At 45.2% G+C, this 25,560-nt stretch overlaps 1 protein-coding gene across 1 annotated transcript in view; it reads left to right on the plus strand.

The window, feature by feature from the left end:
• Window positions 1–25,560, plus strand: part of SHCBP1L (SHC binding and spindle associated 1 like) — a 1,698,124-nt gene that overhangs the window by 140,377 nt on the left and 1,532,187 nt on the right. The window lies entirely within an intron of this gene.

Consider the following 25,560-nt stretch of genomic DNA (forward strand, 5'->3'; position numbering starts at 1 on the left):
TTACACGTTCTCCGGACTGGGGACGGATGGGAGGTGGACCCCATTAACTTCAGCGTCATCCTGAGGAGAGAATTCCCCGGCCATCGTGACAAATCCAATGTTCTTCTGAGTTTTCTGACTAGCGGCTTTGTTTTTGGTTGTTAGGTTTGTTGTAAGAGAGTGTGTCAGAGTTTTCTGGCCCCTTCACAAGCACCTATTTACGCAGAGGGCCGGAATACTGAGTTGGGTGTTATTTACTGCACCCAATAATTAATGGGTGCATGAAATACCTCACCATTTGTTACGTTTCAGCAGGTCAAACCTGCTGAAATATAACAAGGGAAAACTGTACAGTATATACAGTGACATGTAGATTTTTGTGTGCTACGCACCAAAATAAACATGTTATGCCGCAAAAACTCAGATCAGGTGCTAATTATAGCTCCTGTTAAATCCATACTCAATGAAATTGGATTTTATTGGGTATGATATTTAGCACCTACGTATCTGACACACTCTGAATCAGGGCTGTAGTGGGAACACAAAACAATTGCTAGATTGCAAAGGACGTCATCCTAGCACATGGCTACACGCACACATTTTCCCAGGGGGCAAAAAATGTGGTCTCTGAGGTGCCAGAGGGCTGCATTGATGCCAGCAGGGTGGTGGTTAGGGGCAGTCACCAGTAAGGTGGGTGTATGGGAAGCAAAGCATATACATCTAGTTGGCTGCATTGCACAATGTGAAACCCAAAAACCTGGGATTAATCCTGGCTTACCCACTTTACCAAATTGTGTGATCATAAGCAATTGTTTTATTTCACTTTCCCTCCTTCCTTTTTCTTCATTATCACATATAAGAGGACCTCAAAATACATGACTTCAGAATGTGCACTGTACAGAATTGTCTCCTGTGTTTGATTCAATAAACTATAATGTTCATGTATAATAGGAACCCAGGCCACCCAAAGAGTGCACATAAAAAGTAACTTGCCCCTTATTTCACTGTTGGTATTGTTATATGGGTGAGGGGAGGAATGGGGCATATTTACAAAGAAATAGCGCGGCACTGGAAGCAATTTAGCAGTGCCACACTGTGTCATTTAAAAATGTTTTCCCTTGCGCCAGCTCTAATAAACCTGCCTAGTGCCAATGCAGACACCCTTGCGCTATGGTTTAAGGGTGCCTGTGTTGCAGGGACGATTGTTTATGTGCAAGAAGGGACACCTTCCTGCAAAAAAAACAATCATTAAAGGCGATTTGCTCTTTCTATGTGTGCTGCAGAATAGAAAGCAAAAGACACACAATTGATGGACGGAATGCAGAACATATCAAAACATTCACCCCCAGTCAAGAGATCTGGGTTAAATCCATCATTCTTTTGCTCACCATGCCACCCCAGTTTAGTCCTGGCCATATGCAAATCAGTCTTGACCCTGTGCCTCATGGGAACAGTCCAGCCCGAACTGCCAAGCCAGGTCCTCCCTGGACGGGAAACAAGCATCCTAGGACCGGTTTCGGGGTTTCACCCCTCTTCAGCAAGGATAGCTTGATTCCAGTGGCACAGTGAGCCCAGGAACCACTTCTGGGCATTCCTGGCGCAGGGTCAAGACTGATTTGCATATGGCTGGGTCCAAACTGGAATGGCATGGTGAGCAAAAAAACGATGGATTTAGGCCCAGATCTCTGTACTGGGTGAATGTATGACATTGTTCTGCATTCTGTCCATTAATAGTTATTTTTGCATTTGTCACCCCGAGTGCGACGGGTATGCTCAGAAGTGAGTCCCGTGCTCTCCATGCCACTGGAATCAAGCTATCGTGGCTGAAGAGGGGTGAAACCCCGAAACCGGTCCTGGGATGCTTGTTTCCAGTCCAGGGAGGACCTGGCCTGGCAGTTCGGGCTGGACTGTTCCCATTAGGCACAGGGTCAAGACTGATTTGCATATTGCTGGGTCGTGGCTATACTGAAACCCGGCAAACCTGCTTCGGAGTGTAACTCCTATCGTCCTATATCGCTGCTGAATGCGGAGGCGAAGATCCTTGCGAAACTCTTGGCATCCAGACTAACACCGCATTTGCCGGACATTATACACCCAGACCAATCTGGTTTTATGCCCGGCAGGAGCACGGCCCTTAATTTGCGGCGATTACACGGCGTGTTGGCCCGAGTGGGGCAGTTGCGGGAGCCAGCGGTGCTGCTCTCGTTAGATGCGCGAATGGCATTTGACATGGTCGAATGGCCCTTCCTCTTCGCAGTATTATCGCATTTGGGCTTTGGACCCAAATTTAGTGCCTGGTCCGGCTTCTCTACGCTAAACCAATGGCCCATGTGGCCGTTAACGGACACATGTCTAAAGACTTTCCCCTGACACATGGCACTCGTCAGGGGTGCCCCCTGTCGCCTCTGCTCTTCGCCCTGGTGCTGGAACCCTTGGCGGCTTGGATCCGCTGGGAACCCCAGATACGGGGACTTAAGTGGACAAATGACTGGGAGGACCGTATCTCCCTTTACGCGGATGACGTGCTGCTCTATCTGTCTTCCCCGAGGCGCTCAATCCTCGCACTACTTAACATTTGTGAAATCTTCGGGAGAGCATCTGGCTATACTATCAACTGGTCAAAATCGGTGCTCTATGTGCTGCGCGGCCCTTCTCCTCGGCTCCCCGTGGACTGCCCATTACAGACGGCGACAGGATCGTTTAAGTATCTGGGTATCCATGTCACGGCAAACCCCGCGGACTTTCTAAAACTGAATCTGCAACCCCCACTAGACCGTCTCAAGTGCGATGCGCGTCACTGGGGTACGCTGCCGCTCACGTTGCTGGGGAAAGCTGCCCCATTTAAAATGATGGCCCTGCCTCGATTCGTATATATACTGGAAAACACACCGTGTCGCATACCGCCGGATTACTTCCGCGCAATAGCAGCACAGGTGACTACCCTTTTGTGGGGTGGCAGACCACCGCGTATAGCGCAGTCCAAATTAATTCGCGGCTGGTATGACGGAGGGATAGCGCTTCCAGACATTCAGCTTTATTATTGGGCAGCGCAGCTAAAAGTAATTAATCAGTGGCTCCATCTTCCGCATACAGACCCGGCATTCAAAGCAGATAGGGACCTACTGGGAGAGCGAGGTGTGTTGACACCCCTGTATGATGGTAAACTGACTCCTGCGCTCATCGGCCCTCTTAGACAGACTGTTGCCATTTGGCATGCGGCGCAGGCCAAGTTAGGGTGGCGCGGGGTCTTGACCAAACTCACACCTCTGTGGGACACAAAACAACTTGGGAAGCTCAGAAACAGCAGGGGCTTTGATAAGTGGGACAATATCGGGATCTCTACGATTGGCGACATGTGGCACAAGAATGACATTATTGCATTTGAACGTCTCCAACAGCAATATGAGCTGGCGCCCTCCGAGTGGTTCCGATACACGCAAATCAAGCACGCCTTGCTGGCAAGGTTAACACCAGGTGTGGCGGTACCAGAGGCATCGCCCTTGGAGGACCGGTTATTAACGGATTATATGCCAAAAAGGGCCAAATCGTTTACATACCGCAAGCTGATCAACAACCTGCCAGACCCAATGGGCCCTCTCCGTGAGAAATGGTCCCGTGATGTGGGGGATTTTGATGACCCGGAGTGGCGGGAGGCGTTGGCTTCGCCGCGGGAGGCGGGTATACCATCGAGGCTCCGGCTGGTACAGCTCCGCATCCTACACCGCTCCTACTACACCAGGCACACTCTGCACAGTATAGGCAGTGCGACACATCCGTTCTGCTTGCGCGGCTGCGGGGGGGTGGGAAACTTCTTCCATACCATATGGGAATGCCCCATACTCCAGGAGTACTGGAAGAGGGTGATGCGTACGCTGTCACAGTCGGGGGGAGTCTCGCTGGTGCCAGAACCCAGACGCTGCCTGTTGAATATATGGGAACCTAACGACCTCTCGCGCCTGGCGCAGGGCTGGGCCACGCTAGGGATAATGATAGCCAAACGTAACATAGCTCAAAAATGGGGGACAGGGGAATTGCCGAGACTCACTACATGGGGAACGGACATGGACGAGGCCATGTTTGCTGAGAGGTCGGCCTTTGTTAGACGGGGCTGCCCTCGTAAATGGAGTAAAGTATGGGGGGCGTGGAATAACTACAGAGGTGGCATCTGTGACCCGCCCTCAGATCCTGACGATGATGCCTCAGACTCAGACTAAAGTGGGGGGGCCCAGAGGTATGGGAGCGGGGTGGTGGATATTGAAGATGTGCACTGTTATGGAACTGTTATCTGCAAATTTGTCTTTATCAGTGGCTACTGAATTGCTCAGCATTATGGAAAACTGCGTGTTCGATTGCTGTGTTGTACTGCTGCTAATGAATAAAATAAAAACAAGTTTAAAAAAAAAATAAAAAAGAGACACTCCGGTGGTGCTAGGTGCTTATTAATTGTAATTGTAATTGCATTTATTTAGTGCTTACTACTCCTGACGAGGCGTCAAAGTGCTTTTTCGCTACTCCAGAACCCAAAGAGGATTAATGTTGAATCAGTATAGGGAGATATGAAATTATTTGAGTGGTAAACATGTGAGTTTGTTAATTGGATTCAAAAAGGATAGTGGAGTGATAGAAGAGGGGAGGGTTTGCATTTATATAGCGCTTGCTACCCCTGATGAGGTGTCAACGTGCTTTGTTGCAGGTAGCACGCTACTCCGTAACCCAAACAGGATTAGTGGGGAATTAGTATACGGAAATATAAAATAATTTTGAGCGATGGACATGTTAGTCTGTTAGTTGGATTGAAAAGGATAGTGGAGGGATAGAAGATGGAAGGGCCTAGAAAGTGGTTCTGTGTTTTTTTGGAGCTCATTACAGTAGGAGGAGGTTTGGGATGAGTAAAGGGGAGGTGGAAGGGTGAAGAGTCAGAGGGATGGGTTTAGAAAGGCTTGTTTGGAAGATCTGAATAGTAAAGAAGGTATGAGATTATGAAAGGAGGGGTAGAGGAGGGAAGAGTCTAGAAAGGGTTATTTTGTGGGGTCATAGCAGTAGAATGGGGTTTGGGATGAGTCAGAGAGTGGAGGTAGAGGATATATTGAGCGAAGTATTGGATGAGAAATATGGTAGTGCATTGAAGAGAGTAGTAGAATGAGGTTTGAGATGAATCAGAGAGTGGAGGTAGAGGATATATTGAGAAAGGTATAGGGTGAGATATAGGGTAGTGCATTGGAGATGCTGAATTAATGGTAAAGTAATAAATATAAAGATACATGAGTACATGGGAGGTACATATGTATAAGAAAGGTAATATTTGTAGATTAAAGTTGTATTTAATAAACTCAGACTTCCAAGTGTTGCTGTAATTTAAGTTAGTTTATTCGTTTTTATAATTCTTTTGTGTAATTCAATAGTGAAGCAATTGTAGCTAAATAGTTATGGTAACAATTTCCTTATATATGCAGTCACCTACATACATGTTAAACATAGAATAATATAACCATAAGTAATATGTACATTTGTGAAGCAGAACTAACAAATACCTATATATTTATAAACATAATTATGAAACACATTTATAAATGCAATACACATATCTAGGCACACACGTATAGTCCGAATAAATACTTATATAAACAGGGATATGCTGTATATTTATGTTTGAGTATGGTGGTTATGTATGGAAGAACCAACTCTTGAGTAGTCTTCTGAAGATAAGGTCATTATCTGTGGATCTTATGTTTGGGGGTAAAGAGTTCCATAGTTTGGCTGCTTGAACAGAGAAGAATGTGCCATCTCGGTTTTTTACTTGTATGGTGGGATTTTGAGGGGAGGTGCCAGTCTAGAGCAGAGGTTCCTTTGTTGAATGTATTTGGTGATTTTATTCCTAATGAATGTTTCTAAATTCTTGATTGAAAACTAGAAAAGTACTTCTCATTGCTATATTCTGATGTACTAAGGTGAAACGGTTCTGCATGGTACTGAAATACACTTTAAATTTTGAAAAGGCTTTACCATATTTTTACAAATTTGCTCTAAGATGTCTTGAAAATGAAAGTGTGCCTAAAGTTAACAGGTGCAGGACTCCCTAGTTACTTCCTTTTTTTAACTTCATTTAACCTTTAAATAAATGTTTGCCTGCTTATTTAACATCTTTTTAATGATAGTGCTGAGTCAAGTGTACAGCAGCCCAATGCTGCTGTTGACAACGGGGCTGCACGTAAGGGTCAGGAGCGCCTCATTCTGCCCCCGGGCAGTACTTGAAGTATCACTGTCTTAGCACATTGATTGCGACTAAGAATTTGCATATCATTTCCCTTTCAAAATATAATCGCCCGACTTTGGCTGATTAGTCATAGCATTAGTTACATGGTCCTGAATTGTTTGTACTGTTGATTGTCATTCAGAACTCAAGCCAATCTGTTGTAAATATGCTCTAATGCCCCTGGGCCATGTCTGTGCTATAAAAAACGACTAAAATAAATAAAAAGTAAGTTCTGCAAGCACATGAATGGGTAGGTGCAGGATGAAGCGCCACAACAATATAAGTCTCAGGGTGCGCTGTGGCCCTGTACTAGGAATCATATGATGGGGACATCTTGTCATCAGCCATTTTAAAGGGAACTTGTGCATGAACTAAGATGCTCTAGTGATAGGTGATTCTCAGCTCAAATCTCTTCAGTGGTAGCTTTCAACATTTGAACAGTTGAAACACTAAAGCTGGTATCAAAGTATGCCCAGTGCATACGCATTCAAAACCTTTTTGAACAGATTGGCACACCTATTCATGACTAAAGTGTAGTTACTTAGGAGCTGGCTGGGCTGCTCCCAATTAACATTGATCTAATAGGTTACAGCTACTCTTCAACATATGGAAAACCAAAGAACCAACACAAAGGCCAGAAATTCAGAAAAAGCCTCAAACATTTATTTAGCTTTTTTCACAATTCAGTATCGATTCAATTTGAAACTATCACTGCATTAATCTGAATATTGGAACAGCAGGGTCTGCTTCACGATGTGCTTGAGGTGCATTGATTTGGAGGAGCTCTATTTGGGTCCCAGTACTTTGTGTCATCATAGGTCAGGCTTCAGGTACATTGACTAAGCTGTCTGCGAAATTCTGTAATGCCATCTGAGATGGGCATACACTAGTCAATTTATGTTTACTCTAACCCAGACCAAGTGTTTAATTTGAGCCAGTAGTTTCCGCTGCTCGGCACCAGAACTTGAGTGTCACCTCCGGCACTTGTGCAATTTGCCACAAGGTGGCGCTGTCTGGCTAATTCAGAGATGACCACACCAACAGGTAATTATTAACTCAATATACATTACCAAGCATTGGTAATGCATCAGTTTTTGCCTATGTGATAAATAATGATTTGTCATCAATCACCATCAGGGACGAAGGAAAGAGCTCCCTGACAAGTATCACGGGAGTGGAGAGGATATGGCGCAACGGCCAGAGAGGCTGACTGAAGAGCTAAGGATCCCGGTTCGAGTTTCGGGCACAACATCCTGTGATTCTGGGCAAAACACTTCATCTGGTGTGATAGATTGTGTTATATAAATCTGCTGCAAGATGAAAAAGCAGAAAGATGCAAAACATTATGAAAAAATTGTTCCACCAAAGCGGATGTTAATAGTATTTCGGCTACTGGAAACTGCTAAGAGAAGCAGACAAGGAACAAGCACTGATAAATGCAGGAAAAATAAAATGTATATTAAAAGCAAGCGCTGTGCAGGTGAAACCTAGAAATGACTATTACCTACCGCCCAAGCCATTCTTATAGCTTTGGGGGCTAAAATAGTCCAAATTTTCACACTGTGATGGTTAGTAGTTGTGTTGTTACCATCCTTAGCAGCATGCCGGGGGCAATGTGTGGTGCAAGCTGCACTACCCTACTGGCAAGAACCCTGGCACTTAATTATTTACAAACTAAGCACTGCCTGCACCATGCATCATTATGTCACTATGGAGACCTTTGCAATGCTCTCGCAGTGCACCTCCATTTTCACTTCCACTGTGAACGAAAGCATACTTTTCAGCATCTGCAGCATGCACCTACATCCCACTACTGAGACATCAAGAGTTCCCACAGTGCGCCTCCACTCCAACATGCACTGCTGTAAAACTGCTGAGACATCAAGCATCACACAATGCACCTCTACTCTGACATGCACGCTGTCCAAATACTGAGAACTCAAGAGTTCACAGCCCACCTTTATTGTGACTTCCACCAAGCACTGATACACCAAGATTGAGATATTAACACTATCACACTTCTTTATTGACCTGCATGATGTGCCGTTATCAAAAGCTAGCTGTTTATGTTTTTTAACAAGAATATACCATGCAGATAAATTCCCCATCTCATATTGTATTGATCTTTCAATCTATTTTCCTTACATTATTTCTTCTGCATGTCTCGCTTCTTATCTTTTTCTTTCTCTTTGACACTATTTCCACCATACTCTAGTCCTCATTTCTAGCTTCATCTCATTGCACTCACCTCCTTTGAAACTATCGCCCCCAATACTGTTTCTCTCTCACCTCTTCTCTACAGTAGCTCACTTATGTGGACAGTATATTACAAGGGTTATTCCTTTTGAATTTGGAAGGCACAAAACACAAACTCGCTGCATGCTATTTAACCCCTTCCCCGCTCATGACGGAACCGTTCCGTCATGAGCCACGGTTGCCGTGTGCTCATGACGGAACGGTTCCGTCATGACAATCCTGTTGGCGGCCGCTCCGCCTGCGCGGCGCTGTTTCCCCGCCTGTGCGAGGCGACAACGCAAATGGGCGGAGTCATGACGGAACCGTTCCGTCATGAGCACAGCTCAACTGTGGCTCATGACGGAGCGGCTCCGTCATGAGCACAGGCCCACCGCGCTGCCCCCCTCCCCCCCCCCCCCAGCGCTGCAGCGGAATGTCCGCAGCAGCGAAGGGGTTAAGCTGATGCTCGATGCAGACTTGAATATTATCCTATGATGTTTTGACCTAATAGTGTTTTGGGGGAAAGCTATTGCAGTGGAGTAGAAAGAGACTACAAAGCAGAAAGTAACTGAAATTATCACATATCCTTACTTTGCCCAAATAATTGTCTGTGTTGCTGCACACCAAAAACAACGGAGAAAACAAAACGTGATGGGTCTATAGCATGAATTAATCTCAGCCACTGGTGATTACTCTGGGCCACAAACTAGTCCATCTTTTGCGTGTATTCCCATCTGAAGGGGACCAGGCCTGAGAAATAGGGCTGGACTGTTTCTAATGGAGCAGAACTGTAGGAAGCTGGCTCTGTTTATACTATAACAAAAAGACATGCGGTAAACTTTAGCACGCCAAGGAGGCATACCCACCTCTGCCAACTCCACCCCTCAGGTGGGGGTGGTGAGGTGAAGCCCATTCCTCAGTGCCTGCCAACTTGCTGATGGGCGGCATCCCCCAATCAGGGTTAGGGAATCTGCTCACTCCCCCACGTCGGGTGTGCACATCAAGGGTGTAGTCACCCTAAGGGCAGTAGCCCATTGGCTACTACCTTGAGACCCCTTAAAATGCCTCCTAAATACAGTATTTAGAGGGCAACCCTGAACCCAGTCCTTCAGTATTTTTTATATTAACAATTTTATTCAATTGAAAGCACAGAGTCATCACAGTCCTTCAGTATTGACGACCTAGGAAGACTGAACCCCGAAGACGTCCCAGCAGTGAAGCCTCCAGGCCCAACTGACTTTGCACCAGCCCTACTGGCCTGCCTGCAACTCTGAACACCCCTACGAAGAAAATTACTGATCCAAAAAGGTCAGCGACCTCCAGACTTGGTGAGAACTGATCTCCTTCTTCAATAAAAACCAGAGACTCCGGAAGACAGCGGCCCTATCCAAAAAGAAGATCAAGACCCTGTGAAACCCAAAAAACCCTGCTCCAGGACTTACCTCTGCACCCGCCGTCTGCAACCCGTGTCCAGAGGGTCCACCGGCCCTAAAGTGGTTCCCCAGCAGTCTCGACCTCCAAGCCATTGTGGGGTGTCACCTCCAAGGTCCAGTGTTGACGCCTGCAGCCTCTTCACAATGACCCCCTCAACCTCGACCTGCCCGGTAAGGAGAAATCCAACATCCAAAAACATCCCTGCATCCTCCGGCCCTGCATTCTAGTGACCAGAACCAATGGTGCACCAACGTTGCCTGGCATCTCAACTTCCTCCCTTGGCTGTTGGTTCCCTCGAAGACACCACCTGGTCCGAGTGAGGTGGTCTTGGGCCCCTCTTTGTGCTTATTTTACCTCCAGGAGATTGTCCTCCAAGGTTGCTTTACCTGCCCGTGAGCAGCCTCCAACCTATGTGCTCATATTACCCATTGACTAGCATTGGCACTCCTGCCCTCTGCATCCGGCTGCCCTAGTGATGCTGGTGGTGCACCTTGAGTGCAGAATTGAACCTTGGGGAACCTTGGTTCTACCCCCCCCCCCCCAAAGGACCACACCAAAAGGTTTTTACTTAACTACAGTTGCTAAATTCGTTTTTTCCCATAGGGTTGCATGGTGTGGTTTTTCTCTGGAAAATGTTCTAAGTGTTGACTCTTCTTGTGTTGCAATAAAAGTAACTTAGAGTCTACAACTAAGTTGTTCTGCTTACTGATGTACTGCAGGACCTAAACTGTGTTATTAGTTTGTTTTGTGCAAAGGTAGAAAAGTAACTGAAAGGTAATCTAAAGTAATTGCAAGTATTCTGAAGAGTTTACAACAAATTTTCTCTACTCTAACTGCAAAGTAACTTGTATGCTTCTAAAAAACTAGTACACACCATATTTTGAAAAGTATTATTGTTTTGAAAGTATCCCTTACCTGCTACTAAGTACATCTTGGTTCTAGTAATACAAATAAAAAAATAACTTTGTATACAGACAATTGGGCTGGATTGCGTCTTTGAGTGTATGACATCATTTCTTAGCTGAGTGTGTACAACAAATGCTTAACACTACCCTCTGATAAGCCTGACTGCTCAACCACACTACTCCAAAAGAGATTAAAATATTATCCACTTTAGCCTCTGCTATACCTCTGGGGATCCGCTGGACTCTTGTGGTAAATAATTTAATTACCGGGACTTAATTTGATACAGAACATAATAAAAATAGCTCAGTAAATAAGAGGCAGAATCCGCGGTATTAGAGGTTCGGAAAGGGCTTTATTCCAATGGACGATTTCGAAATCGTGGTCTCCAAGTTCCATCACCACGGAGGTTCAGGAAGTGAAGTACATACATTATTGATAATCATTCACTTTTATACAATAGGCATTACAGTGAGGCCAATGCAAGAGGCGTAACAATTGATAGCAAAGATAACATTTCACATGCGTAGCATAAAGAGGCGTAATTGGGTGTAACAAGGAAAACGTCATTGGTTATGATGTCACATATGGGTGGACCTATGAAATAATTTCGCAATGTCAGCAGAAATACTTGGCAGAGATGCGTGCGCAGCAGTATGACGTGTGATTGACGTGCAACTAGGGGGTGAAGGGGACTTGACATTTAGCTCTACATGTGGCGACAGAAGTCTGGAGGGTCAAGTCAACCTAATCCCAAATCATATCTAACATCCTATGTTTAAAGAACTATGTTATCCAGAAGAGAGGTCTCTTAGAGTAGAATCTTATTCTATACTGACTATACTGACTGTTAGTGCGTGTACAGGCGTCTAAGTGTCTACACTAGATACGAGGGCAGGAATCTTCCATAGTAACAGGGCTATGAATTACTTGCATAAAGACAGAGAAACCGGGCCTTTGCTCGGTAGCTGGAAGAATGTTTACTGAAACTGCTAGAAAGGAATGCATTGGGCAGGGAACGGAGCAGATAATTTCGAAGGTGAAATACAGTTCTTGGCAGGCAGCAAGCTGATGTCGGGCTTCATGAGCCGCGCAGGGAATGAGACAAAGTTCATGGTCACAGATGCAGGCTCAGACTGGAGCTTCAGAGGCAGAAAGCAAGAAAAGCTTGATGACAGAATCAGGGCCTACTCGTCTGAACTGTAGAATGGCATAAGTGAACCATATAAAGGCGGTGGCCTTTTGTACTTAGGAATGGAATATCCGGCTCATTCATGGCGGATCTGAAAGAGGACATGTTAACGGTGGACGCACATGTATTTGCGTCTTCATAACTGGAACTGGAGGGAACATACATGTACTTGTAACATGCACATAGAACCGTTGGGGTCCAAGATAGGGGACATAACTGACCAGAAAAATCCATATTTCCACACTCTGTGCACACTATACCTTACTTTGGTATGGTATACACAGAGCCAGCTTACTACTGCAGCTAATTACTCGACTTACTTCCCCAGGCTTCGGGGGTTTAGGACAACACAGGGCAAGGTTCAAGATCCGGTAGGTACTTTACTATCAGCTGCACTGGGGCAGCCGGGTGCAGACGTCACTGAGCCCAAACCAAGGGGGCATAGGGGTACCTCGAAGAGGCACGGTTTGCAGGTAGGTATCCGCGGTTTTAGGTCAAGTGCCCTGGGGGTTAAGGAGAGCACAGGGTTGGCACAAAGCATTACCCAAAGCTACACCACCAGCGGTACAGGGGTGACTGGGTGCAACGTACAAATCACAATTAGGTGCCCAAAGCTTTCCAATGGGGATTGTCGATTCCGGTAAAGGGCTGCAGGCTTGGACCAAAAGGCTGGACGAAGACGACCAACGGCTGAGCAGGTAAGTTGGATAGCTGAGGGATACCTAGGCACCATCGGCTGGCCTCCACAAAGTGGAGCGGAGGATGCAGAGATGCGTTTTGGTGTCAGGTTTCCTCAGCTGGGTCTGGTCGCAGTCAGGGGGCCTTTCGAACAGAGGATGCAGCCAACATTGAGGGAGTCCTGGAGAGGTCAGCCACCATTGGAAATGAGGTCAGGATCGCCGGAAAGACTTCACAGGGTAGGTGGTTTACTCAAACTCAGGCCACGGGCATCAGGTACAGAGTGTGCAGAGGTCACAGATCCGCCTGGATCCGGATTCTATAATTTGGGGTTTCTTTGTTTTGGCAAATTAATGTCCTCGGGAAATTTGGCTGCCCCTAATCTGTCTATCAGCTCATCAGCCCTGGGTATGGGGTAAGCACCTGTCTTAATGACAGCCATGAGACCTCTATAGTCATCACAAACCGTCATTTCTCTTTATCCACACTGGGGGTGAGGCTTGGGGACTAAGACCACTGGGCTCAATAACCCCTAACTCCAGCATCTTACTTACTTCAGCTTTGATGCCCTCCTTAACTTGGTCAGACTGCCGATAGATTTTTGTTTTGACAGGCAAGCTGTCCCCAGAGTCCACCCCATGGATACACCAGTGTGTCTGTCCAGGGGTTAAGGAGAAGAGCTCAGCATACTGTTGTAGGACATGCTTGCAGTCAGCCTGCTAATGGGCAGTGAGGGTTTCTGAGTAGATAACTCCATCAACTGCCGATGTTTTGTACTGTAAGAGAGGAGGTCAGGGAGCGGTTCACTCTCTGTATCCTGATCCTCATCAGTGACCAACAACATGGACACTTCAGCCCTGTCACAGAAATATTTCAGGTGGCCCACATAGATCACCCTTTTGGGGTGCCTGCTAGTGCCCAGGTCCACCAAATAGGTGACGTCACTTTTTTTCTCAAGGACAGAGTAGGGGCCACTCCATCTGTCCTGGAGGGCCCTTGGTGCATCACAGGCTCCAAAACGCACACTTTTTTCCTGATTGGAACTCCACCAGTGTAGCTTTATGGTTATACCACAGCTTCTGGAGCTGTTGGCTGGCCTCAAGATTTTTGGATGCCTTTTTTGTGTACTCTGCCATCCTGGAATAAAGGCCTAGTGCATAGTCCACCAAATCTTGTTTAGGTTCATGGAGAGGCCTCTCCCAACCTTCTTATACAAGAGCAAGTGGTCCCCCCACAGGATGGCCAAACAGAAGTTCCAATGGGGAAAACCTAGTCCCTTCTGAGGCAGTTCCCTGTAAGCGAACAACAGGCATGGCAAGAGGACATCCTATCTCCTTTTGAGTTTTTTAGGGAGCCTCATGATCATACCTTTCAATGTCTAGTTGAACCTTTCAACAAGACCATTGGTTTGCGGGTGATAAGGTGCTGTGAACTTATAGTTCACCTGTAAGAAAGTGGCTTTGTATATACTGCACCAACATAAGGTTCAGTGTGCACAGAGTCCACAGTCCCCAGAGATTTGGCAGAGACTAAAGTTAGATATAACCTTACTCTCTAAAGTGGTAGCTTGGTCAAGCAGTAAGGCAGTATCAGAGGACAGTGTAAAGCATTTATTGTACACACTCCGTTAGCAAATGGTCTCACACACTCAAGAACTGAACTCTAGGCCAATGGTTTATATATAAAAATATATAGTTGTTTTATTTTAGAACCACAAGTAGGCATCAAAATATACTTTCTCAGAATGAGATGCTTTAGTTAAATGCTTTCAATAGGCAATAGACTTTTGAATGCAATAGTTACAGTTGTTGCATTAGGCAACACAATTCAAACACAATTATAACATTGAGCTCAATGGAACTTTTTAAGTAAATGCAATATTAGTTACTTTGCGGGTTGTTTTCGTACTCAGGGTTGGATCCTGGATTCAACCCTGGTGCATTTCCTGTAAACAGTTGAAAGAAATAGTTTTTGTTACACAGGCGATTTTTAAGGAATATTTGTAAGCTTCAAAATCGACACAAAATTTCTGGCAAAAACCAGGCAATGTTATCCTATGGAGGAAAATCAAGTTATCGGTAAGTACGGTTGTAATTACTTTTCAGGGTCAGTGCTGGGCACCAAGAACCAGCACTGGGATCTCTCCTGATAACAGGTGAGTAATTTCGTTATCGTTGATCAGCTGATTTTTAGTGAATATTTTAAAGTTTCAAAACTCGACACTTGGAAGAATTTCCAAGTGAAACCAGTCAATGTTACCCTATGGAGGAAAAGTGAGTTATCGGCTTTTGGGTAAGTACTCGACTGGCAGAGTTAAGGTTCTGGGCATAGACTCAGGGGTCTTCCAGGGTCAGATAGGTACAGTTGTTACACCTTCAGTGGCACAGGGGCAGCCGGGTGCAGAGAGAGTTAGGCCCAATGTTAGCCTATAGCGGGCAGGAGGCCTTTGGTTTGTGGCTGCTAGCAGGCAGGCCACGCGGCTGTGGGAGCTGGGCTCCTGGTCACTTACTCAGGGCAAGTGGGGAAGTAGATTAGGATAGATGTTGCACTCCCAGGGGCACTCGGGCGGCTGGGTGCAGGATGCTTTTGAGCCGTCGGGCACTCAATGGATTTCAATGGAGAAGCTACAAGACGAACAAAGGCTGCAAGCTCGGGGACGAATATTCTTCAGGTGCGACCACCACTTCGAGAGGTAAGTTGGGAAGCTGTAGGTTAGGTAGGCACCCAGGAGCTGGGCACAGGGGGGCCGCAGGGTGCCGGGTGCAAGGGTGTCTTTTCGCGTTGGGAAATCTTACCCTCAGCTGGTGACGGTTGGAGGGGTCCCCCTGGTTCTGAGGCTGCAGGCGTCGTCAGGAGCATCGAGGTGGGTTATTGGGTGCTGGATTCTTGGTCACAGTCACTGGGGGGACGTCCTCAGGGTCTTTGTCCACTCAGGCACAGGCCGGACTTGGCGGGTGCAGAGTGTGCAGGAGTCGCGGTTCCCGGTTGGCACCAGGGGTTTGTTACTTGCTTTGAGCAGAACCACTGCTCGTGGGAGTCCCAGTCTTTTAGAGTCACAAGGCAGTCAGATCCTCCGGGGTTTTCGAGGTTGCTGACCACTGGAGATGCCGGGTTTTAGCAGGAGCAGGTTCGAGGGTCGACAGGCCTGTAGGGCTGGGGCCAAGTCAGTTGGTGGCATCCTCTTGTTAGCAGCTGCACGGCAGGTCTTCTTTCTTCTTGTTCTTCTTGCTTGTTTCGGATTTGGGATCTGAGGAAGGAAGGTTCAGGGTGCCCCTAAATACTAAATTTAGGTGCGTTACAGGTAGGTAGAGGTCAGGGACCAATGGGTCCCTTCCCTAGGGTGTGTACACCCCCTATCCTGCCACTCTCCCGTGGGAAGGGGGCAGGAGCCTAATCCTGATTGGGCAGGGCTCCCCATCCTCAAGATGGCGAGAGCCCGGAGTTGTGCTTCACCTTGCCTCCCCCACCTGAGGGGTGGGGTTGGCAGCAGCTGGCACACCCCCTTTCCTCACTTGGGCTTTCCCACCAGTCTTCCCGCCAGAGTGGGGGTCAGAACCGGTGGGGGCCAGTTGCTGAGTACAGCAAGTGGCCTGGAGAAGCTCACAAAGGCGGCATGCCTTTGAAGCTTCCCCTGCCCATCCTGGGGGAGGAGACCTAGCACCTCGCCCAGGATGTGCATTGTTGCAGGCCCAGGAGAGCGGATGGCTCTCTACCCAGGGGTCCAGCAACATGTCTGCTGGGTGGCAGCCTAGGCAGCCTCTCAGACAGGATGTGGATTGTGGGTTAGGTTCAGGGGGCAACTCTAAGTTGCCCTCTGTCGTGCATCTTACATTAAATCCCACACTGGCATCAGTGTGGGTTTAATGTGCTGAGAAGTGTGATACCAAACTTCTCAGTCTTCAGTGTAGCCATCATGGTGCTGTGGAGTTTGTGATGACGACCTCCCAGCACCATATACTCTTAATGGCAGCACTGCACTTACAATGCCAGGAATGGACCTGGGTACTGTAGGGGTACAGGGCTCATGCACCTGTACCCACACCACTGGCATAGTGCACTCAGCTAGAGGGGTGACTGAGGTATGCAAGGGCTCTCTAGTTTGTTCTGCACCAAGAAACTCAGCCTGCAAAGGCAGTGTGTGTGTGTCAGGGTACAGGGCCTCTAAGGGTGGCACAATAAGTGCTGCAGCCCTTAGGGGCCTTCTCTGGTCACAGGGCCCTGGGTACCTAGGGTACCATTTACCAGGGGCTGACATGTGGCCTGAGATGCCAATTGGGTTTAGGCTTCATGCAGTTTTAGGGAAGGAACACAGGCCCTGGGTACCTGATTGGCAGGAGCCCAGGGCACACTCAGTCAAAGTACATCAGCAATTCAGCATAAAGTGGGAGCATACCATGCAAGAAAGATGGCACTTTCTCACATCACCCCACACTCATCCCACATGTGTTTCAAGTATACAGACATGAAGTTGGTACCCCTGTCTGACACCACCTCCTTAGGAAACCCTACCCTGGTAAAGATACCAATGAGGGCTTTGGCTACTGCAGGGGCTGTAGTCCTAATGGGAATTGCTTCAGGATACCTGATAGCACTACTAACAGTATGAATTTGTTTCCTGGGGCTGTGGGTGGCTCTACTGGACCCACTATGTCCACATCAACCCTTTCAAAGGGAACCCCAACCACTGGTAGTGGAGTTAGGGGGCCTTTGAGTGTGCACCTGTTTTGCCACTGGACTGACAGGTGGCACAGGAGCTGACAAACTCCTTTACTCTCTGGGACTTCTGTTGCCAGTAGAAATAGCTGACAAGCATTTCCCAATTTTTTGTCTGAACCTGGTGCCCAGCTAGGGGGATGTTAAGGGCCAAAGTGAGCAAGAACTCCTTATACAGCTTAGTCACTACCACTCTCCTAGTGGCACCAGGCTGGGGTCTCTGGCCTCAGTGCAGTGGCGGCTGGTGAAATTTGAAAGTGTGGGGGCGTAAAATTATTGTCATATTGCACCGCTGCGAGCGAGCGTAGCGAGCGATCCGGTGCAACCTAAGGGGGGGGGGAAATTTTGAAAAAAGAGTGGACAAATGGTGCATTTTCAAGCAAATTGGAGAAAGTAAGGTTAAGAAAGCAATTGTGAAAGTGCAGTTATTACATTAATAAAAAGATGTCATACCACAGAGCTTCATAAGAGACTTCGAGATACAACACATTGCTGAGTAATATCAAAGCAAGCATTTTTGTTATTAGCCACAGTGCTGTACCAAGACTCCAAGAGGCAATATGGAAACATGAAAAAGGATCAAGGTGCTGAAAAATAGCCTTGAACATAAGCTTCCCAACCCAGGACATGAGCTCAGCAGCACCCACATGTTTAATGGGTATACCTGCCTCGCCCAGGGAACTGGAAACCAAACACAGGGGAGTATTACATGTTTAACATGCCAGAAACCAGCTCCCCACCTTCAGTCTTCATGCTGAACAAATCAAACATTCACCCCCAGTCACAGATCTCGGTTAAATCCATTTTTTTGCATGCCATGCCATTCCAGGTTAGACCCAGCCATATGCAAATCAGTCTTGACGCTGCTCCCCATGGGAACAGTCCAGCCCGAACTGCCAGTCTCGGTCTTCCCTGGACCTGAAACAAGCACCCTAGAACCAGTTTCGGGGTATCATCCCTCATCAGCCAGGCTAGCTTGTATCTAGTGGGGGTAGTGAACACGTGACCCACGTCTGGGCATACCCGTCCCACTTAGGGCAAACATAGCAAAGTGGCAGTTTGTGCTGGACTGTTCCCATGAGGAGCAGGTTCAAGACTGATATGCATATGACTGGGTCCAAACTAGGGTGGCATGGTGAGCAAAAGAACAAAGTAGTTAAAAAGTTTCAGCACTCCGTCCATTATCTTGTGTTTATTACAGAAATCGCAGCACTTGGTCTCTCTCTCTTGTCTTTCCTGACTCCTCTTCTCTCCTCCCCTATCCTTCTAACTCTCCTCTTTCTTTCTGTCTCTTTCTTTCTTTATGCTCCTCTTCTGCTCTATCTTCATCTTCTATCCTTTTCTATCACTTCTGTCTCTCCCCTCTCTTCCTCCTTCCTCTTTCGTTCTTTCTCTATCTTTCTCCACCTCCCATTATTTACCTATCTTGCTCTTGCTTACTCTCTCTGCTTCCTCACTCTAGTCGGCCCCTTTCTCCTTTCTTTGTCTTTTATTTTCCCTCTGTATCTCCCTGTCACTCTTTCCATATATTTCCTCTCCTCCAAGTGTTCACACTTTTTCTCCTCCCCTCTTCCACTACTTTTCTCTCTTTCCCTCCGCATGCTCTATTCTCTCCCTTATGTTTCTCTTGTCGCTCTCTCACCCCTCCTGCATACTCCTCCCACCCTTTAATCAGTACTCAGTCAGCACCTTATCTTCATGGACACAATACACAGCACTCTTACTCCATAAACCGAAGACCCAGCACTCTCTCAGTGCCTTAAACAACACATGCTTTTGAATTAATGGAATTTATTTTATCAAAAGTATGAAAGGCGGAGTTGGATAACAGCATGTAAACTGAGACAGTGTCAACGTAGAAGATTCAAAGAGTAATACAAACGTAATGTACATTTAATAAAGGAATTATGCGGATTCTAATATGAAAACACAATTACAATCTTCATGTGAGAGTTTACAAAGATCGCTTAGCATAATAAAGAAAATGGACTAAATCATGGCTATAGATTTCTGTGCACAAAATAAATATGTAAATACGCGGCCTGTATGCCGACAGGTGTACTGTCCACCTGCTGTTGACACATTAATATTGGTTTTGGTATCAACACACCTAATAGTAGCTGAAGGGGAGATTTGGTGGCAGGCTCCGCCAGTGTTACCTGAGAATGCACAATAAAACGCACACTGTCTCATATTAACAATGTAAAACAAGGGTGGAACACTGCTGTGGTCTAACCGCACATATTGTGTGTCTGTGTGTGTGTGAAGACAAGTGTCACCGCATGCCATACACGCGGAGGCATGAACAAAGGCACACAATGCCCTTCTCATTCGTGTTTGTTACTCGAGCTACTTGCTTAACAGAGGTATGGTGTGCAAAAAAATCCGAACCGCCTGCAGCTTGACAAAATCCCTGTTGGTTAATGTACGGTTGCGTCACCAGACTGTACCAAGGACCTTCCGCAATGTTCACCTCTAAACTTTCCACTCTTCGCCATGAAAAAAACCAGTAAACTTTCTCTAGGTCATAACAGAGATTAGGATACAATGGTTCGCGACACAAATTCCGAAAAAACACACAGTGGGAGCCACAGGTTGGAAGCTTCTGGCCGCTATAATGCAGCAGTGCACACTTCAGCTGGACTGCTCTAGGCAACCACAGTTTGGGGCATAAAGGAGGCTGAGGCGCTCGAAGGTTAAGTGGTTTGTCCAGGATCACACAATTTGTGGAAAACGAGATAAGGGCTCGTCTTCTAATTCAGCAGTAGATTATGAAACCTGCTACAAAATTAAAGAGGTTCTTGGAGCACAAAATACATTTGAAACCCACCTCGCAGCCACATGTTGCTTATACATCACATGAGTACGTTTTCAGTACTATTTTGCATCACTGGTTATTTACTTTTTTGTCAACATCTATGCGGCCCTCAGCCAATCCCCATAAAATATATTTTGGCCCATTCACGATGGATCCCGATTGCTCATTGTTTAACATTCATGAATCTCCCTTTCCTGGTAATTCTTTAATTAATTAGGAGCGTTGACACTCGTGTACCTCCACCTTCTAATATTTAAATAAAAATACCCTACATTTCAATACTTTCTCTGACGTAGTGCTGTTTTTTGTCCCAGAAACCTATCTAGTTCCCGGTGTTGACAATTATTGCAACCTCCTTTCCACAAACCGAAAAGGTCACACTGACTGAATATGCAAAGCCTAGCATTAAAACTTCAAAACAAGATTTATTCGGTGCATAATGTACCACCATAAAAGCATTCTAATCAGGAGTATCGATTACAATGTAAAAAGGATTAAAATGTACAATTAAGTTAAAAACAAAAAGACATCATACTCAATCAATACAACAAAGTACAATACACATTTACATAATATGTAGTGCAAATAAGCAGGGTGACCTATGTCAATTATATACAGAAAGTGCTATAAAATATCCTGATATGAGGGACAGTGCAGAGTAAACAAGATGACCTGTATCATATAGATACAAAAGGTGCATTGTGCTACATAAAGTGCTTTGTGCTGTCATATGTCCCAATAGACAATACATGAAGTAACTGGAAACACTCTTACGGCTTCTCTTGTAATGATGCTTCCAAATATGAGTGAATCTTTCTTCTGCTTATTGCCGTTGATATTAGTTAATTGGGATTGCTTTTTCATGAAACAAGACCCTAAGAGCATTATACATCTATACATACAAACCACAAAAATCTACAACATTTAAAAAATAAAAAAAATGTATTATAAATATAAAATTGTTGGATAAATTTGACCTTTTAAAACATTATATCGCAAAATAGATAAAAATTCATAGGAATAAAGCAATAGAACAAAATAACCTGATAATTCCAGGCTAGCAGCATAACTTGTCACTCCAGAAGACTTTCCTTTATTGTTTTATTCCGCTTATACCATGCGCAGCCTAAGAACTTTGCCACCCCACAGATCAAAGAAGGATTGCCATCTGTTCTTAGACTTCGAAGGGCAACAGAATGTTTGGTTGTGCCAAGGTTTCGACAGATTGGTTTTAGCCATCTGGCCCTTGCCAGTTTGTAAGCAGGGCAAGCAAAAAGAAAATGAGCTGTGCTTTCCTCCGGGGCAGGGCAACATGGTTTTGCTAAAAACTTCGAAGAATTCCATTTAGCTGTAAATGAATTGAGGGGTAGTGACCCTAACCTAAGTTGGATATAGAGGGTTCTATCTCTTGGGACCTGAATAAAGTCCATAAATGATTCGAAACAGCTGTATTCTTTGTGCGAGAAGAACTCCTCGGTTAGTTTTCCCATGTGAGGATTCCTTAGCTCCCGGTCACCTACCCATATTCCAGTAAAGTAGTTTAAGCTCCTCTTTTGCCGGAGGGATCTGACATGCAAAGCCTAGCACATGTAGAAGAATTTTTTTTTGCAGTTTAACATAACACGAACACGACCCAAAAGTATTGGAGCGCTTCACATGAGCACGAGTTTTATTACACAAGGTCACATTTATTCACCTTTAATGCACGTGGACTTCAAGTGATTTTCCCGGAAAAGAAAACATTTGAATCTCTTTTGCTCAATAAGGGCCTTTCAGGTCCAAAAGAGGAATGGCCTCAAACGCATTTATGGTTTTGTGTAAGCCATAGAAATCGTACAGTACTTGCGGGTCGCAATCTTTTTCTGGGTTTGTAGGTCTTGAGTAATCACTAAGGCAGAATTTCCTTTCCAAGTATTGTGGTACCACAAACCCTGTACATTTTTTTATAAGTTGTATGTTTGATATGAAAACAATTTGTAATATGTTGTTTGAAAGTAGGGCCTATCTAATTACAAATTAAATTTAACATATATAGTACTGCACTTTAACTATAAGCCTTGTGTAATTCGTGGTGCCGATCCCACCCATTCATATTTCAGTGGTTTGCGTGAGGGGTTTGGGGGGATCCGCAAATCATTTTTGCCCTCTGCAGAGGTCTGATTGGTTTCTAAAAGGTATTGTTCCACATTTAAATAGTTCTTGACTTTCTGGAACAGTTCATTGTATTCCTTGCCATAGGAAGGCTCTCAGCTCTGCAGCAAAGAAGACAGTATAGTGGTTTTGCTGTTATTTTCAGTTTTTTAGGAAGCAAAGCTTTTCTTTACTTTTCCGATGGCTTATTAACAAAAGGAACAGGAGAGGAGAAATTCAGAAGAAGACGATGAAAGATTTTCAGACTGAGGATTCAATGGCACCACCAGAATGAAGTGTATGGACATTTTTCACACTTCCATGAGGTGAAAAAAATGACATTCAGAGTATGTGGCTTGAACTTTGTGCAAGAGGAAGCTGTGCAAGGGCAACTGATGGAAATAAAGCTTCAGAACCAATTCGATGCATAAGCATCTTAGGGGGCATGTTTACAAGCCCCTATCACCACCACAACGTCACTTTTAAAGACGTTGTGGTGGCGATATGTGCTTCGCCTTATTTACAAGGCAGCGTTAAGTACACTGTCTTGTAAATAAGGCACCCTTTAACGCTTCACTTAGCGTGAAAGGGGAGGGCGTTCCACCGCAACACCCATTGATTTTGATGCTGCCCCATATTTACAAGGGTGGTGTAAATATAGGGCAGCACCAAAATTAAGACCAGGAAAAACCTGGTCTTACCATGGCGAAACGAGGAGAAATGTTACATTTTTCATCATTTTTGCTGTTTCCATGTGTGCTGCATTGTGAAGCACACATAGATACAGCAAAATGCCTTTGATTGTTTATTTGCAGGAAGGTGTCCCTTCCTGAACATAAACAATAAGAATGACATTTTGCAACTTCTATGTAAGCTGCATTAAGTTAAAAAATGCCATTTAAGATTGTTTATGTGCAGGAAGGGACACCTTCCTGCACATAAACAATCATTCCCCTCAACGCAGGCACCCTTGCACTATGGTGCAAGGGTGCCTGTGTTGGCGCTAGGCAGCTAAATTTAGCGCCAGCGCAGGGAGAAACGCAGGGCTGCACCATATTTTTGTAAATATGGTGCAGCCCTGCGTTTCCGAAGTGACGGAGCGTGTTTTAGTCTTCTTGGCTTAATGCCACGCTTCGCCACTTTATTTGAAAATATGCCTCTCAGGGCCCAGCACAAAACGAATGGCACTTCATTACAAAACAAATGAAGAGGAAGAGGGACATTGTAGAGGCAAGTTCATCTTCTTCAACTATGCCATTCATCAAAACTGCTGGAGCTCAATTGCTTGAAAAAATATCTAAAAGAGATGTAAGAAGCCATTGATCCATGTTATTGAGCTGTGAGATTGCATATTTTATGGTGCTGCAAAACCTGGCTGCCTGGTTGAAGTACCTTGAAGAACACCAGAAGATCTACAAAAACTATTTTCCTCCACTTATCCTATTTCTTTGTTCCCATTTCATATTTTTTATGGACACACTGGCATTGTGTCACAAGGATTATTATTTCCCCCTAAAAAAATAAAACAAAAAAAATACTATGCTGGCAAAAACATAACAAATTGTTATTTTCAGAAGCAACTTTAATGGTATAAAAATATAAAAATATATGTTGTTTATTTTGTATCAGAGTGAGTGAGTGAATGTGAATGAAAATGCAGAAGACTGGGAAAGTGAGTAAATGAAACCGTGAGTGTGTGTGAAGGGGAGGAAGTGAGTGAGATGTAGAGTGTGGGTGAGTGTGAAAGTAAGATAGACAGCGAGTCGGAGAGTGAGTTAAAGAAAGTGTGAGGTAGGGTGTGAGGGAGACTTAGTGCATGAGAGACGGTGACTTAGAACGTGAAACTAAATGATAGGTGGTGTGTAGAGTGAGCAGGGCCGGCTTTAGGGCGGTGCGACCGGTGCCACCGCACCGGGTGCTGGCTTCCTGGGGGCGCCGTGCTTGAAAGTTTATTATGCTTTTGAAGCACCTGCTGCAGCGTTTCTTTCCCCGGCAATTCCCAGGCCTCACAAAAATGTCAAGATAACTCGTGTGATTAATTATCTTCCTGGAGAGAGATCAGTATTTTGTATAGCTGAGGTTTTGACTTGGGTGAAGTTAGTGCAGAGGGTTAATATGCCTGCTGCAAAGAATGTGTACCAAGTAGATTACAGAGTGCCTATGATGTAAACAGATCAGCAGGTTACTGCTTTAAAAAGAGCCATCCTTTTGTTATTTGCTATTTAGAACTTAAAGTCCTAATACAGAATAGTGAGCTATTAACTTTCAACCTAGAACTGCATACACACTTCAAAGTATACATTATTACAACATTGCTTAATGTTGCAAAAAGGGTTAATTTGGCTAGAAATCGGTTATTATTAAAGAAAACTCCCAACTATGCTGTTTCTTTTTTGATTCTTAAGTTTGTGCTTCTCCACACCAAGCACTCTTAAACTATACTGCCTACCAGTATGGATGACATGTGACTCCTACACTTTTAGTCCTTTGGCTTATGTAACATTTCCTATACACCGATTTACACACGCATGATTGCTTGTCGCTGTGTAATGTGCGTGTGATGCAAAGTGCTCGGACACCCTACACTGGTATGAGTGGCGCTATAGAACTAATTCAATGCATCTGAGAGAATGTGGTTATAGAGATTTGGTCACTGTTAAAGGGTGCTAGTGAGAGAATCCGTGGTGGAGGTGGTCATTAGGGGGGCGCCAACAAACATTGTCGCACAGGGCACCACCAGCACTAAAGCCGTCCCTGAGAGTGAGTAAAAGAGTAAAAGTAAGGTAGCCAATGGGTGAAAGGTTGAATTAATGAAAATGAGTGCGCAAGGAGGAAACATATGAGTATGCTAAAGACCAAGTGAGATAAACTGAGTGAAAGTGAACAAGAGTGTAAGAGTAACAGAGTCATCGTGTGAGAAAGCAAAAGAGTGAGTGAGAAGGAGTGAATGAAGAGTAAGTGGGAAAAAAGGTGGAGCACAAATATGAGTGATTGAAAGTGATTGGATTTGTATAAAATTGATAGAGAGAGTGAGTGAGAGACAGTAAGTCAAAGTGAAGAAGGGCCTAAAGAAGGGTGTGATAGGGAATGAATGAGAGTGTGCAAGCGAGTGAGAATGTGTAAAAGTAAGTCAATTAATGAAAGCGTGAGTAAATAAAAATGACAGAGTGAATGAGATAGGATGAGTTAGTGAGAGGGGCTGAGTGAGGTTGTTTAAAGAGTGAA

Source organism: Triturus cristatus, chromosome 4_2 (genome assembly GCF_964204655.1).
Source record: "Triturus cristatus chromosome 4_2, aTriCri1.1, whole genome shotgun sequence".
Classification (NCBI taxonomy): Eukaryota; Metazoa; Chordata; class Amphibia; order Caudata; family Salamandridae; genus Triturus; species Triturus cristatus.